The 16458-nt window shown below is 37.5% G+C and overlaps 1 long non-coding RNA gene and 1 other non-coding gene across 2 annotated transcripts in view; one reads left to right on the top strand and one right to left on the bottom strand.

Moving 5' to 3' along the window:
* LOC149692425 (uncharacterized) overlaps positions 1-16458 on the top strand; it is a 141297-nt gene that overhangs the window by 79960 nt on the left and 44879 nt on the right. The gene's annotated exons all lie outside the window — the stretch shown is intronic.
* On the bottom strand, positions 11712-11784 carry TRNAA-AGC (transfer RNA alanine (anticodon AGC)). Its single transcript has one exon. It is a non-coding gene; the product is annotated as a tRNA-Ala (tRNA).

The raw sequence follows: 16458 nt of genomic DNA, 5'->3' as shown, positions 1-16458 counted from the left end.
TGGTAATACGTGCGACATCGAACGAACGCCGCCGCGACTCGAATAATTAGAAATATTCGCGTGAATTTCGTATTCCTTCCCGATCTTTCGTCTCTCTTGTGATGCCGACGTAAACTATAAACGAATAATAATACGTGGATTTAGACTTCAAAGGGTTTGTGAAACTCTTTCTTAAGGAAACTTAATTTTTCCTTCAATATTTCATCAGAAAACCCAATATTTCGTGCGGATTCCCTCGTCAAACCCAGTTTTACTTTCTCATTCCGTCATCAAACTTCTCATTCCGTCATCAAACCCATTTTTACTTGCGCATTCCCTCATCAAACCCACTTTTCCTCGCGCATTCCCTCATAAAACCCATTTTTCCTTGCGCATTCCCTCATCAAACCACCTTCCTTCAACAGAAACAAATGCCATAATTTCATCCTCCCTTTAACCTCATCTTAATAACAGTTTTATAATTTTCTACATCAATTAATACCTCTCAAATATTTCCCCCTTTTCTTTCTAAGAATTTTTTTTAAAAAAAAAATGAAACGGGTTTCTTTTAGTTTTTCTTAAGAAATATAAAACATTATATATTGAAAGTGAAAGTAATTTTTTCTTATATAAGAAGTTTTTTTGTACCCTTTGGCGAAGAAACAATTTCGCCTTTTAGTATATTTTAATGATGACGGAAACTAGGTCGAATTATTCTAAAGGACCATGTTCCTTCCCTAAATTGGGGATGATATTATAGCCCGAGAACTCGAAAGGAATGTTTTTAAAGGCCAACTAGGTTTTCTTTTTTGTACGAGTCCAAAGTTTAGCTCTCTTGCTTTAGAGAGAAATGATATCTTTTTACCTCATTTGATTTGTCAGGATTATTAGCTCCGGGGGATGTAGTGACGATGATGGATAGATCAATACCTAGGGTATTCAACTCCCAAAGGCTATAGTCGCTATTTAATCGTTATCGTTTGATTTCATTCTTAAAATGCAATGGATCTAAAGATACGACTTTTATCCCGAGGCTCTTCCGTCGATATCCTAATGTAATTTTTCATATCACATAGTCTTGTCATACGGATATCTCTAGAAATGTGGGTCCAATTTACTAAGTATACCGCGACTTGCTTCAAATGGACGTTTGTTAGCTGAAAAACTGTTTTCAATAGGAAAAAATTAATAATTTCAAATTACTTTCGGTTGTGAGTAAACAACCAGTACTTGATGGTTCAATCTTCATTATGGGTATTGAAGACTGACCCATCGTAACTATTGCTACTTGTTTGTCTCCAATGGTATCTTTATAATAAAACAATTTTTGAACCCCTGCAGGCTATTTTAGACCTGGTCAAGTTTGAACCAAGAATATTTGAGACCACCTTAAGTTTGAACCAAGGCTCTGTTAGGTGAATTTAAGTTACAATGTACCCGATTCCAAAAGAATAAACATGCCTAGATCGAACTTTCAAACGTATTTGATGTCCATTTGTGATACCAACCCTCCAAATATTGTTAACCCATCCAAACCCTCCGGGCATGGGCTTGGGTAATTTCATTAACTTTAGCCGATTAAAAGTTATGACGCGTATTGCGCGCACACACAGTGCACATTTCTCTAGTACATTAAGGTATGATTTTCCACAAAAAGTAATGTTCGCGGTACAACAAGCAAGAGCGAAGCAGAGCTAGTCGTTGTCGGGAGTAGATTGTCCGAGACTGATTAATGCCCCGCTAAAGACTCGGGTATTGACCAGTTCCTCCTTATCGAAAAAAGCTAGCTATATTCCCGTTGTTTGAATAGTATACGCGGGGTGGTAACGTTTACGCTCTTATCCGAGCGTCCAACACCGGCCGAGACGTCCGTATCCCTCCCGCCTCTACCCCGATGGACAGTCATTATCGGCAAAAGCATTTTTTTCCATCGCTTCTCTGTGTGTCCCTTTCGCTATCCAGTCATCCTGTGGTCCACCAACTGAAAGGGAATAAGGATAAAGAAGAAAAAAGCGGAAAGAAAGAAAAACCTTTCCATTTTTCTCGTAGATCTTTTTTTTTCATCGCTGATCTTTCCATTAGTGCTATAAACACTTTTTCCTGGCGCGCTCTTACTGACTTATAACAACAACCGTCTCTCTCGCTTAACCGCGCTAAGCCTTGGCTCTTTTCCCTTTACAAACCATACTTTCATTCGAATAAAAAGAAAAGAATAACAAGATGCGTTCAACCTCTCAGACAACCCCAATTACAGTAATCCCAAAGAGTATGCATTATCAAATGGAACGGTATACCTAGCTTTTCACACTGATTATGCAATACCGTTAATTTCCACGAAGTAAAACTTACTTCAAGCTATGAAGATGAAATAGCAAATTATTTCAGTTTGCATCTATTGGACGCATTAGTTTAGTAAGCAACGACACCTAAAACTTTCTAAGGGTATAAAAACCTTCCGAGAAAGAAACTTCTCTTTTTCCATCTTTGGATCTTTTTCTTCTTCTCTTCTTGGTGTTCCCCCTTTCTAAGGGGATGAGGATGATCTTACTGGAGGAGTGAGGATGGGTGGTGGGGGGGGGGTAGACGGTTTAGTCCGAGCTAAAGTTTGGCCAGCGGCCTATAGGCGATGACCTTTGTCCAGTGGCGCCACCAAAGCGTAAGAGATGGATCGTCCGAGACCTAGACGCGACAACGATGCCCTCTATCGAATGCCTTGGGCGAAAATGTGACGGAGAAATAAGGAAAAGTTGGGTAGGAGAATAAGTAGAACTTACTCTTGGGCCCCATCGAGGGGTTTGTGATAAATGCTGATGCGCGCCTAAATCTCTAACTCCCTTTCTCTCTGTGTGTGTCTCTCTCTCTCTACTCTTTTGCACGTTGCGTTTTTCCGAGATGACCGATGTCCATCCTCCTTTTCTCAGTGGACACTGCCTACAATCCCGCAGAAAAAGAAGTCAAAAAAACGTTGGCGTGGGAAGAGAAATATTACGTAAAATTCGTCTCTAGGGGTTTTTCTTTACCGTTTAATAGTATATGTTTTAGTACCAGAGGTTAATCTCCTGAAGGAAGCTTACCTTCTTAGGAAAACGTTGCATTAATACCCCTCTCTGTCTCTGTTTGTTGCCTTAATTGAAACAACAACATAGAGTTGAAACAGAGTTATAAAAATATCCTGTAAACCTTTTAGTTGGAAAAGTTCAACTGTAAGATATACTTCAGTAATTTATTCATTATACTTCAACTGATGAATATCTGGTACCGAATTAGTACTACCGTTATCGTAGAAGTAGGGGGTGGAAGGTTGGTAAGAATTGTCCGAAAAGCATCTGCAATGCCGTCTCTATTCGTTGTTTGTTGGCCAATTTCGGAAGAGGTTTTAGGCTATGCTTGTAGATGCGCCATTAATATAGGGAAAAAGAGAGAGAGAGGAGGGATGGATGGAGGCTGAAGATGCGGTGGGAGAAAGAGGACGTCGGAAGAGAATCGTTAAAGATGAAAGCGAACCTTCCGGCGACGCTTTATCTTCCGATTTTTATATAATGATTGTCTTCCGATAACTGTATGTTTAAGCAATTTGGCCCATGATCACCCGTATTCCTTTTTTATTCTCCTCCCTTCTCCTTCTCCCTTGTCCATCTTTGGACTGGTGGAGTAAGCACGCTTCCCTTTTCGTGTTAAGACAGTTAAGGAGGCGAAATTCCGGATAAATCTATTGATATACTACCGTCTAACGTTTGACGTAATTTACGATTAGAACGGACCTTCAATGATTAATTATGTAGTTATTTTGCACTTACAAATTAGCGTCAAAACTAAGAGGCAATTAACTAAAATTTTGAATAATTATCGGTCGGTAAATAAGTCATAAGGTTTAAAAAGTTTAGTACAATTTTATTAGAGCTTCTTTAATGTTACTTCTTTAAAAGAACAGTACATTGCATGCAGCTAGACTTTCTTGAATATTGCACCTCTGCAGATAATTGAAAACGGGTGTTTGTTACGTACGCTCTTGAAATCTATTTTAAAAGTTATAAACATATTTTCAAGTATTTACATAACATTCTTTCTACTGAATATTTAACAGAAATTAAAGGAGAAGAACCAACTGAAGAAAAAAGGAACACGATGTACAGTTAATTACAAGTACTCCGCAATTCCTTCCCATGTTTAACCGTTTAATACAATCCATTAATGTTAGATGAAACGGAACTTTAGAAAATAGAGAGTATTTTTTTCTTCTGTTATTTGCTGTTTCTCCGTCGGAGTGTCCATGGAGAGAGTGTATGGCATGGTATGGTGGTGGGGTTGCTGGTACACGGAGTAGTCTTTCGGTAAATGAAGTCCCTTTCGGACTGAGGAAAAGAGTATAGATTATATATATCCTATCCTTTAGTCGGGTTTCACTTTCTTTCGATTTGGTGGTGGTCGGTAACGGTATAGCGAGCGGCGGCGTCGGTGGTCATCTCGTAAAGTGATAGGTCAGCGTCGGGTCATTAGTGTGAAAGGGAACTACTTTTTTAGATGACGGGGAGGAAAGAAGAGTACAGAGAGAGAGAGAGAGAGAAACTCGGAGAGTAAATCTAGCGTAACGATGAAGATAGAAAGCCACCATCCTTTCCTCGTTTTATCGCGCTCTCGGGGAAGACCATGACTTGACTGCCTGATGAATGACGTCATCACTGCCTTTTACTAACTCTTTCTGAAAATGTTTAGAAAATTTTTCATTTAATAAAAATAAAAACCCCTCTCCCAAAACCTTCAATATTTCTTTAAGTAATTGCTCCAAATATCGTGGAAAATTAACCTAAAGTCTTTGAGAGCCTTGGAAGACACTAATACTCCCAAAATACTAGGAGCCTAGTACATCTTCAAAGGAAAATTAGATCTTTTAAATCCACTTAATACTATAAAACTGGGAAATTTATTACAGAATAACTATAAGTATATCTTTAACCAAAAACGTAACTAAATTAATTTAGAAAAAAAAAATACATTTTGCGGTGATTAAGATGGGGGCAATTTCCTTGGGGGTAAGGACAAAAAAATGTGAAAACTTAAATCACCACACTTGGCTAATTAATAAAGTAGAATTAAGAGACCGCACGATCTCCCCCCCTCCCATAACTTTGATGGAGATACTCCGGTATTCCCAACTTCATCCCTCAAGACTTAACAACGAACCACTCATTGCGGCGTTATGAAAAACTCTCTCTCTCTCTCTCTCTCTCTCTCTCTCTCTCTCTCTCTCTCTCTCTCCTGAAAAAGGGAAGGGATTCTGAATAGAAAGATGATAGAAGGGAAGACCAAGAGCAAAAGATGGAGAGAGAGAGAAGAAAAAATCACAGGGGACAAAAAAAAAGGCTGCAAAACTAATAGAGAGAGGATAGTCCCGAAATTGATTTACCGAACTTTCATTCAGAAACACGTGCAGGTTCATTTATTTTTTTTTCTTCTTCTTCTATCTCTCTCTTAAAATAAAGTATCATTTTTTCCTTAAGCCTTGGTTAGCTTTCCCGCTGTGTTTACTGTTAGGAAGAGTAGAAAAAAAGGTATCCCTTAGGTTAGGAAAAAAATGGTGAAGAGATGCCTCGTGAAAAAAAAAAGGATTGACTTTTTTAACCAACACGCCTGCTCAGGACTAATTGCGAGCTTAATGTCGTTCGCCCTGGCTTCCAAATTTCTCATCATGGGTTGACTTTTTTCTTATGGGTTCTATAGCATCTAGAGAGAGCCATTGGCTTATTATACTAATTAAGAAAGTCTGTATCGGACGGTTTTTAGGAACCCTACGCCTGGGTATCTTTTTTTTTTATTTTACTTATACAAAAGGAGTTCTATAAAGTTTATTATGAAGAGCTAAGAATTTTTGGTTAACTTTTCTTAAGCAAACTTCAATGGAGGCTCCCTACTGGTTTTTATGGAAACCTTTTTTTTCTTTACCAACGTCGTCTTTGTACTTTATCACGGTTTTTTTCTTTATCTTTATTAATCTGATCATTTAAAAAAGTTATGCCCAGGGATCTTTTGAGGTTTGGTATTAATAGCCTCTTTTTTTCTCAGTATCTCTTTAAGTCATTAATAGCAAGTACCTCCAAATTTATTTAAATATTTTTTGGTGGAAGATTTACCATCAAGCTAATTTGTCCGTTAGTTTAGCTGTTGGTAAGCATAAACCCGAATTTGTTTGGTAATAATGAAAATTATTCGAAATATATTGATATATAATATTAGATAATTACCAATATTATTATATCAGAAAATACTGTTTTTCCTGAGCAGCTCCGTTCCTTTTTTGTGCACCAGTTAGAAAGTGTCATTTATCATTACCAACCCTCGGTGTTTCGGGTCTCAGCGCAGAGAAGTTACAATTATTAATTTTTAACATATTTTAACGTGTATATTTGAAGCTTAATAATCATTTTAGATAATAGCAATACATTCTTTAATGAAAGTCTCATAGTTTTTTTTAATGGTTCTTGTTATTTGGACTTTGTCGTTAAGTTTATCCTTTTCCCACGTGACAGTAAATATATATATAAGTCGGGGGGGGGGGGTGGAATCGATATGAGATCTTTTAGCTTTTTGTTTTTTTCGTTTGCCAACTCGCGGGATGTAATGGAGAAAGTCAATGAAGACAAAAGGGTGAATCTTCCGGTTCTCTATTTCTCTCTCGCTCTCCTCTCCTCTCCTTTTCAGCGACTATATCCTTTCTCGGAGCTCAAGCTTTGAATCAGCACCAGGAAAGGAAAGGAAAAAAAGAGCAACAATGATAATTGGATAAAAGGATATATATATCGGAGAGAAGGAAATAAAAACTTTCATCCTATACTGATACGCCGGCCAGCCTTCTCTTCTCCTTTTTCTCCAGCTCAGCCTCCTAAAGTCTTCATCCCTTCTTTTTTGGAAGAGGAGAGGAGAGAAGGAGAGAGAAGTTAGAAAAGATATTTTTGTCCCCGCGATCCCCCGTTACAAACTAAGTGAAATAAGGAATTTTCCGATCGTCTATGAAGGTGTATAGATGCAGCTATCCCCAAGAAAGAGGGGAACGTGAGATGGGTAAGAAACCGTTTAAAGAGAGAGTGAAATAGAGTTTATCCTTAAGTTTAAATTCAATTTCCGGATTGTTTTAAACTTAAGGAAGTTCAAAACAACGCGGAAGTGTTTTTTGTTCTTAAAAAAAGGTCCCTGTACTTTTCCATAATTCAAATTACGTAAATTTGAAGTTTAAATTACTTCACCTTGTCTTTAAAGGGAAGCTTTAGTTTGATTATTTCATTATTACTTTTGAAAAACCGCGGGTTTCCCAAGAAGATCCGAGAAGTTTCTCATCTTTCTTTCTTTCACTTATTAATAAAAACTAAATCTCTATCGACGTCGCTTTCTTGGGCATTCTACCTCTTACAATCATCTTTCATTCAAAGGGGTCCACGCTTTTCCAGCAGGAGAGAGGCGGGCACGTATGAAGAAAAATTCTGGGAATATCCCTTGGTTACGTACCGATCTCCCGTGGTTTTTACCAGAGTATCTACGGATATTTTGCAGGTGTCCGCCTACTTTACAGAGGCATTCAAGGAACTGTTCTTTTTTTTTTCACGCGGTCTTTGTGGAAGGTTCGACAATGTTCGACAAGGTCCAGGAACAGAACTTACTGTGCATACTCCTTTGGGAACATTTTCTTAACTAATAGCCCCTTCTTACTAGGGGTTTTTTGAAGACAAAAAGCCTTTCTCCGCCCATTGACGCCAAGCCTAAGATATATATTGATGGTCAAAGTCACCTCAAGACTGGTCCCATGTGAGTTCAGAAGGATCTGAAGGCTTTGGTAACGCTACACGGTTTTATTGATTCCCGCTTTTTCTTTGAAAATTGGAAACAATAGGCGCAATTTCTTACGTAAAATTAAGTCGAGAATAAGTTCGTGTGGATAAAAACAAAGAGAGAAGCGATGGAAACTCCTGTTTTATTCATTGATGGACCTTTTCGAATGAAATCTATGGAAGGTGGATGTATCACCTTTCGAAATAGATAAACGAGTGTTAATTTTTAGTATTGGTAAAGTGTAAATCAATGCGAAAACGTGGATTGCGCTTTTAGTTCACGTGAAATTCGAGTTTCCCACGTGCTCCTCCTTGAAGAAAGCGTGGAGGCTTTAAATATGGAACTTTAGTATAAGTTCACCTTATTGGAAATCTTGCCACTTCTTGGAAAAACGGAAGTTAACCCCAACTCTTTATGTTAAGGTGTGAATTAAGCGTTGCTTTTGTCACTCGGACGGGATCCTTTCCCATAGCACGTGGTGGTACGTGTTTAAATATTTGGTCCCAGCTAGGGATAGGATAACCCTGCCCGGACGTAAAGTACAAAAGGTTTCTCAGTTAGTTCGGCGTCATCTGTTGAAGACTGTTGATTTATAATAGGGCGCTGAGCTAGTGGCGCTATTCTACAGGGCCGGTAGGCCCTTGTAGATATGACATGACACCCTTCCGTAATTACTCGAATTGAATCGAAAAGGTTTTGAAAAGGAATCAGGGTATACTCTCTCTCTCTCTCTCTCTCTCTCTCTCTCTCTCTCTCTCTCTCTCTCTCTCTCTCTCTCTCTCTCTCTCTCTCACAGTGTGCTTGAAGCTCAACCTAACCGTGGCTTTTATATTAAACGACTCAGCGTGGAGAAATTATGAAGATCTTATTATGTTCTCGACGATTTTCCAAAATTCTCTCTGCACTCGCATTTCTCCGTTAGGACTGCAAGGAAAAGGGGTTACGCCCCTTATTTTCTGGAGACGATTCTCGAGTTGCCAGTGAGTGTCTCTGTAATGAGGGGACAATGGCCCCCGTTTATGTCTTCGTCAAAAGCACCCCCTCCCCTCCTCTATCCCTCTCTTAAAGTTTCTAAAATAGCTTTTAATTATTCAGGATTACGTTTCGAATCTTAAGGAATGGAACAGCTACGGGGAATCGTATTTAAATAATTAATACCTTTCGATTTTCACGAATAACTTTCGATGTCGTGCAGTTATACGTTAAATTTAAGAATGAATCTATGGTTATGTGATATTTAAAGAGATTCTCCATTGTTCTTGGATTAATTACAAACAGAAGGTGGCCAATTTGAGTAGGAATATATAGAGGACATAAATAGATCTAAATATTGAGCAACTTCAGATAAGACATAAGGGAGTCTTAACTAATTCTTATGGAAAGTATCTTTTTGAAAAGGCCAAGGTGTGAGTTTGCTGAGAGATACACGCGGTACGCGGTTAATTCCTTATGTGGGGATCTTTTTCCTCGCGCCATCTTCACGGTTGAGGGCGCTCGGGAAGTCGTCTAGTTCGGGTCATTTCGCGTCGGAAGTCTGTTTCCGATTGAACGAGAGACAATCGTGGGATAACAAAACAAGCGTTACGTCACGCCTTTTTTAGACACCGTATACTCGTTCCTTCTTCCTATATCCGACTGCAGGGTGGGCCAAGGCCCAACCAAAGGCGTATCTCTCTATATATATACTCTTTCTCTATTGTTGCTAGGTGTTATTCCCGTACACACACAATCAAGGCAATACTCTTTATCAGGATCAATGTTACAAGGCGAGGGTTGCCCTACCTTAAAGATGCCCCGCTCTTCGACAACCGATGGTTTACCATGCAGAGCGGATGTAGTGGTTTGTCCTTCTCTAATTCAAACGAAGTTCTCTTTAGACTATTGTCGAAAAATGTTTTGTTATTGGAAACAACCGTGAAACCTTACCATTCTAACTTCGAACCAGTTAACTTTTAGTTTTTGTTTATGACTCTTTCATTTTTATATGTCAACCCAAAACGCAACTTGATTTACTGCAAGCCTTTCACGAATTATATTAGATATACAACAAGATGTCCACTTTATCAATCAGTTTGTAAGACCTATCCCTTAACGACGTTTAAGTAAGTGTTCCTCGGGGATTTAGTTTCAGACCCTTGTTGTCAGCTTACGGGGCATCTAAGCCTGTGTCCCTGTGTTTCTTTCATAGCCGGCTTTCTCTATCTTTTTTTTTCTTACCAACCCCTTACAACCACGTCCGTCCAAAAAGACTTCTTTCTTTTTGGGTACATACCTCGGCTTTGACCATGTACAGAGGGACCATAGTAGAGATGTCGACTCCCTAGCTCCATTAACAGAAGCGCTCCAATCTTGTCCGTACAATGCGACTAGTAATACTGTCGGGTGAAGGGACTACTTCAACCTTAGTTAACCACGAGATCAAAGTTAGGCTAGGATATTCTATCCAAGGCTTGGGTCTCGAAAGCTCCGGATGGTGTTCGAAGAAGTATATATCGAAAGTCCGCGACGTATAATACGTCCGAAGAAGTATTAGTAACGTTGGTCGGGTCCCTTATCGCTTCTTATACTTTATACACTTCTTCTTGCTGTAGCTGGAAAAAGGATTCGTGGAAGGATAGTGCCTAGAAGAAAACGCATTTTTTGGCCGAGGAAATTCGTTCGCGCCAACCAGAGTCTAGATTACATCGATTGGGTTTCATACTCCGGCGGCGAGCTATACGGGACCCCGAGCTAGCCACCAACCAATCTTGAGATATATATACATATACCACAAAATGTGGCATGGTTCCTAAAATAGTGTGTTTGGAAACCTTACCCGAAATGTTTGACGAACAATTTTTAACCTTGGGCCTTACACGTGGACCACTGACAATTAAACGAAACCTAACCTAACCAGTCCGAAAACTATGGTGTGACTGAACATGGTTGGTTCTTGGCGCAGTTTTCAGTGTTTCCAAACAATCTATTCTACGATCTTTGCATCCCAAGAAACTAAGGAAAAAAATCCTCTTTTTCATCCAAACTCGGTAGAGAGAAAGGCAGAGATACCTATCCGCTTCCTATGGGCTCGTGCTAGGCGCGAAAAAAGGGTTGTAACGTATCCCCTCGCTATATATATATCGCTCGAGATTGGGTCTCGCGCCTCGCGGGCATTATACTTGGCTTTGCTTGGTGCCTTTGATTCTTTCCACCATGGACCTTATAAACTTTGTAGGGAATTGGAAAACTGGACGCATTGTGCATGGGTATTCCAAAACCACGGAATTCACGAGCAAGGAGAGATGAGGAGTCTCGTATAGTATATCATGGTCAGTCTGAATTTCATTAAAGGTGCACGCTTACGGTGCTTGGGTACTTATCTCTTGGTCCTCTTTGAATCACAAAGTCCATGTTCCGACGCATGATTAAAAGAGTTCTTCTTTTCATGATAAAAAAAACTCAGCGAAAAACTCCTCGGATCCTAGCATTGAGATTGACGTTATAGATATTCAAAGTTTGGCCGTTTCCTATTTGGTAAGGATTCCGTGAATTTTAAAAGCCTTCCTTGAATATTAAACTGCTGAAGTATTCGTTGCTATCATTCTTAACCAGCAATTGAAGGTTCAGGCTATAGAGTTTGACACTTTTTCTTGATAAATTTCAACATATTCTTGCATTTAACTTGGGTGCAGGGTTAAACGTAAAGGATTCAGGATTGGCTTGCAAGAAAATTCAGGTTTTTAAAAAGTATCGAACCTTTTTTTTCGAGAATATTTTTTTTCCACCGAATAAATATTATAGTTTGGGCTCCGTTCAGTTTACAAGAATATTTACCAAGTCAACATGCAGGTACCAATTTAGTTAGTTGACGAATTATTGGTTTTGTATGCTTTGTGAATTTGAATTACACAAAGTTTGACCAAAATTAGGGATTTTGGAGGCGCCGGGCATCGATCCCGGTACCTCTCGCATGCTAAGCGAGCGCTCTACCATCTGAGCTACGCCCCCTGATACTTGATATTGTAAAGGTTACGTAATAAACTATAAGATAATAGCGAGAAAAACCGAATATCCCGAGGAAATCCAAAACTAGAGCGGAATTTATTTCAAACCAGTTTCACTGAAGTTTCAGAAAACCAACGCGAATTTCTTTGGTCATTCCAAGATTACAGATCTCTCTATACATTAATACGCAAAATATTTATAAGAGTCGTCATTTATCCAGTAAATTTTTGTTGGGTGTTGAGATGAATGAACACCATTCTCTTCAAGTAGCTTTTAAAAGATAAGTTTAGAAATAAATAAAAAAATCAAAGCATCTTTCCAAGCGCAAGAGCAAAACTTCCTTTTGGAATTGACTTCCGTTTATCCTCAGTTTTTACTTCCGCGTCCACTTCCGTCCTTCTCTATACATCCTCATCCTCATCCGCATCCTTTCTCTTAAGAATCGGGAGAAGAGCGAGAGAGATGGGAGAGACTTGATTTCTCCTCTAGCTCTGTCGTCATTATGGTTATGGAGAATGCTCTTAATTGACGCTCTTTCATAAAGACTAAAGATGCTTTTGGAAGAGGAGAGAGAAAGAGAGAGCATCCGTCCCGTTCTTATCTTCTCTTGAAGATATCGTCTTAAATGGGTCGCGGTGAACCGTTAGAAATTGCGCGGAATGACTCTCTTCTTTCAGATCAATGTCTTTTGTCGCATCATAAACATGGATGTGGAAAACACCAAACAACATTTTGCGCATAGTTTTGCCAATTTTTTGGGTTTTCATCTTTCATCAGTAAATTTAGAAAATTTCAAAATTCCCGTCTTATATTTGTGACTTTTGTTCATGATTACAAGTTTAATTTTAAGTTGTGACGAATTTTTCAAGGGACAAGTACTGAACCATACATTTTCTTTCCCGAATTCTAAATAACTTTATATACCTAAGTAGAGTTATTTATAGGTTTGACCATTGTGAGTATATAAGGAATACGATTCAATTCAATTCAGATTTATCGCATTGTACCTGCCAGCCAGCCAGGGGTGCACCTTTTACAAAACATTTAGCTCCCAGTCCCCGACTTATTTTCATTTTTTTTGGTGCAATCCGAGACGGAATCAAAATGTGCAGGTGCTGCACCTTGATTCTAATCTTCGCATCATCGCGTCCTTTGAAACATTTATATCCCCGATATTTCGTATGAATACAAGTATAGAGGGACAAAACGGTAATCGCTGCAGTTGGCGAAATGACCACCCTGCGATCCTGAAGTTCTCGGATTTAAAGGTATCCCAAGTTCAGTGACATTTAAAAACCATAAAGAACCTTAACAGTTCAATTGTAGGTAGGCATTTAAAGTGTCGTCTGCTTATGAAACGAATGGTGTCGAACACTTGGCAGTATTGCGATCGTAGCCGAAGTGAACCCACGTACATTTCAAAACACTTGGAACTCACGTCCGTGTTTTAGTATCAAATGCGAATTTTTCTTTTAACGTGCAACCTTACTATTAAAAATCATGATAAACCTAAACAATTGTAGGTATGCATTTAAATCGTCGTCTGCTTATGAAGCGAATGGTGTCGGACACTTGCCAGTATTGCAATCGCAGGCTTCGAAGTAAACCCACGTTTGGAACTCATGTCCATGTTTTTCTATCAAATGCGAATTTTGCTTTTTAACGTGCAACATTATTGGTCAATTCTTTTCTTTAGAGTTTGGTTACTTTTTTATTTGAATATTTTTGTATTTTCTTTTCCTTTTACCTCTTGGTTTGACGGGGGTTTTAGCTATATAGCTTCTATTCCGGAATAGAATACGATAGGTTATAAGAGTATTGGGTGGAAGAAGGACTCTCTCGGAGGAGAATCGGTCCGGTCTTAGGTTACTTCCGATTTCTACTTCCTTTCTCTAGAACCCGGAAGCGATAGAATGACTAGCGCCCGCCGTTCAGACGAACGACGCGTCGTCTTTCTTTCTTTCTTCTCTGCATGCCCATCACTATATAGTGATAAGAATGGCAGCAAAAAATATAGAAGCTAGGGTCCGAAGCAATTTTTCTTATGCAAAGATATTCCACGATTCCTTTCGGCAATCACACGTGACACGTGCATTTGTGAATGATATTCTTATATACGCCTTCGCCACCAGTTCTACATGATGAAAATAGCCTAGAGATTTATTTTTTATTTCGTTTCATATTTATTCAATTTTAAACAAATAATTTGGCATTTTTTGAAGATTGATAAAAAATTTATTTTATATCATATCTGTAATACCTTCTAGGAAATGAAATAGGTTTGGTGGTAATAGGAATGTTTGTAAAGGTTATTGACGTATCAAACCGCGTCAAAGTGGTTCGCATATATCTATATTTAAAGCTATGGTTTAAATGTATATTAAATTTAATGTCTAAAACTTACTGAGAAGTAGATCAAATATAGACCTAGTCGTTCCATTTTTCTTTTGCTATGTTTATTTTTGTATTTCACCTTCCCTTGATTCAATATCAATTTTAGATTAAAAATAGGCGTCATGATGAATAACCGTAATATCATATTTAATCTGATTCCCTATAGCCTTTGACAATTTTTGTAAATAACCCTACCTGAAATAATCTGATGAATAATTAGGCTCGTCACCTTTAGATACTAATTGAGTGACGCTACAAGAGTTCGCACTCCTAAGTCATAACCAAATTACTTTGAAAAAAAAAATGAGAAAATCCAATTTTTTCATTTTAATTCCACATATGAGAGTAAGGTTTTATTAATAATATTATAAAATATAATATGAAAATTTCCAAAAAATTCCGCGAATTCTTCCTTTGCTTTGCTAGAACCGAAGAGCGGCGCTCGAGTTTTTCTCCTTGAATCCCCGAAACATTTAAAGTGAAACTTTTTCGCGTCAAATTGTCGCTCGACGTTTGGAAACATTTGATTTGACAGTCGGGACGAATGAGGATGAAAATGTTGGCGGACGCTTCTCTTATTCCTTTCCTATGTAGGGATGATTTCCAGCTTCTTCTTTCCAACATCCTTTTTGAGATATTGGCATAAGAAGAGTACCAAGGAGATGAAAATAAAAAAAAAAAAGATTTTTTTCATACTTTTTTAAAGGGAAGAAATATCCGTCATCCGATTTTTCTTTCAAAAATTTTGTCATCTTTCCCAAAAAAAGAGAAAGATATTTATAAAGGGGAAATAAAAAAGAAAAAATCCTAGTAGCAAAAAATTACAGATAGCAAAAGAAATTTATAAGATAAAGCAAAATTATTTGAATGACATTTTTTATGCGGTGAACATTTTTCCCTTTTTTATTTATTTATTTTTTTTTTTTGAGACGAAAATCAATTGTTTTTGGACCGTGATCTCAACGCGAATCAATTTGAATTTGAAGTTTCGTAGCCATTGTTTAATTATCCAAGAATATTTTTTCCAAAAAGTCAACTTTAATTTAAATATTACGGTTAAGAAATGCATAGTCACCTAGAAGTTTATAATTGGAAGTTGTTTAATTTTAAATATATATAATTTAATTTTTAAGCATTACCATTAATTTTAATTAAATTAAATTATATAATACAAAAAAAAATTATAGAAAAGCAAATTTTCGCTTGACTCAGCTAATTTGAAATTTATTCGCATTTCATTTCATTCATTTTTTGTTCATAGTTAATTTTTCTTTTTAGGAATCTTCTTGGTTAATTCCGCGTGGTTTGTCTTTATAAAAGACCTTGATAATTCAAGTTGTTGTTCGAAATATCCCCGAAATATTCTTCCTGAGAGTTGAGTATTGGGTGGAAAACAGGTTTATAGGCGTGCGAATGAATTATAATACTAGTTTTATAATTTTTTATTTTTTTGATATCGTTGATTCTAAAGGCGGAAGAAAATCTTTTTAAACAGGGACGATAACGTCTCCTAATAGGGACTAGAAACGGGTATTCTGGTACGCTTTCGTAAGCCTAAATATCTCCCCATCTTAGTTCCTGCCCCCTGATTAAATAGAGAATCATTTAAAAACAAAAATGATAACCTCGACGCGATCTCACTCACTCTCTACCCTTTTTCCCTTCCTAGTATACCTTTATTTCTTTTTAATTTCAATTTTATGAAATTCCTAGACGGGGGATGGATTATATAGTGCCGCCTCATCATCTCAAGTGCCGCTTATCATAATGTTAAAAAAGCGACCTTGCTTAGCTTATTTTCAAGGATAAAAATTTCAAGCGATTCCTCCTCGATCCACCTTCGTAATTTGTATGCAAAAACCTGATTTTAATATAATCTTTTTTAATATCTTTTAATATAAATGAAAAACGTAATGGCCCTTAATAGTTTTGTATATATAATATTGTAATTTTATTTATTTGTGTGTGGATTTAAATGACTTCCTTTGACGGATGATAACGAGTAGAAAATTATTTCTAGGTACTTGAATTCTTGTTAAAGGGTTAAGGAAAATGATGGAAACGCTTGAATTTTAGTTATTTATTTTTTTATTTTGAAAAAGCGTAAATTATAAACTGATTAGTATTGGAGACGCGTGTCTATAATAGACCAGGGGTATTTAATACCTTTACAATTAGGCCTAATTGTACATTAATTTAATTGCTCATTCAGGGTCTGGCATAAATTAAGGGGGATGTTCTTATTTAATTTTGTCGATGGAAATAATTATTTTTTTAAATTCA

This window comes from Phalangium opilio, unplaced genomic scaffold (genome assembly GCF_054372755.1).
Source record: "Phalangium opilio isolate 3A_F unplaced genomic scaffold, DU_Popi_V2 ptg000024l_1, whole genome shotgun sequence".
In the NCBI taxonomy this organism is placed as follows: domain Eukaryota; kingdom Metazoa; phylum Arthropoda; class Arachnida; order Opiliones; family Phalangiidae; genus Phalangium; species Phalangium opilio.
The sequence above is the reverse complement of the archived record's forward strand: the minus strand, read 5'-3'. Positions and strand labels throughout refer to the sequence as shown.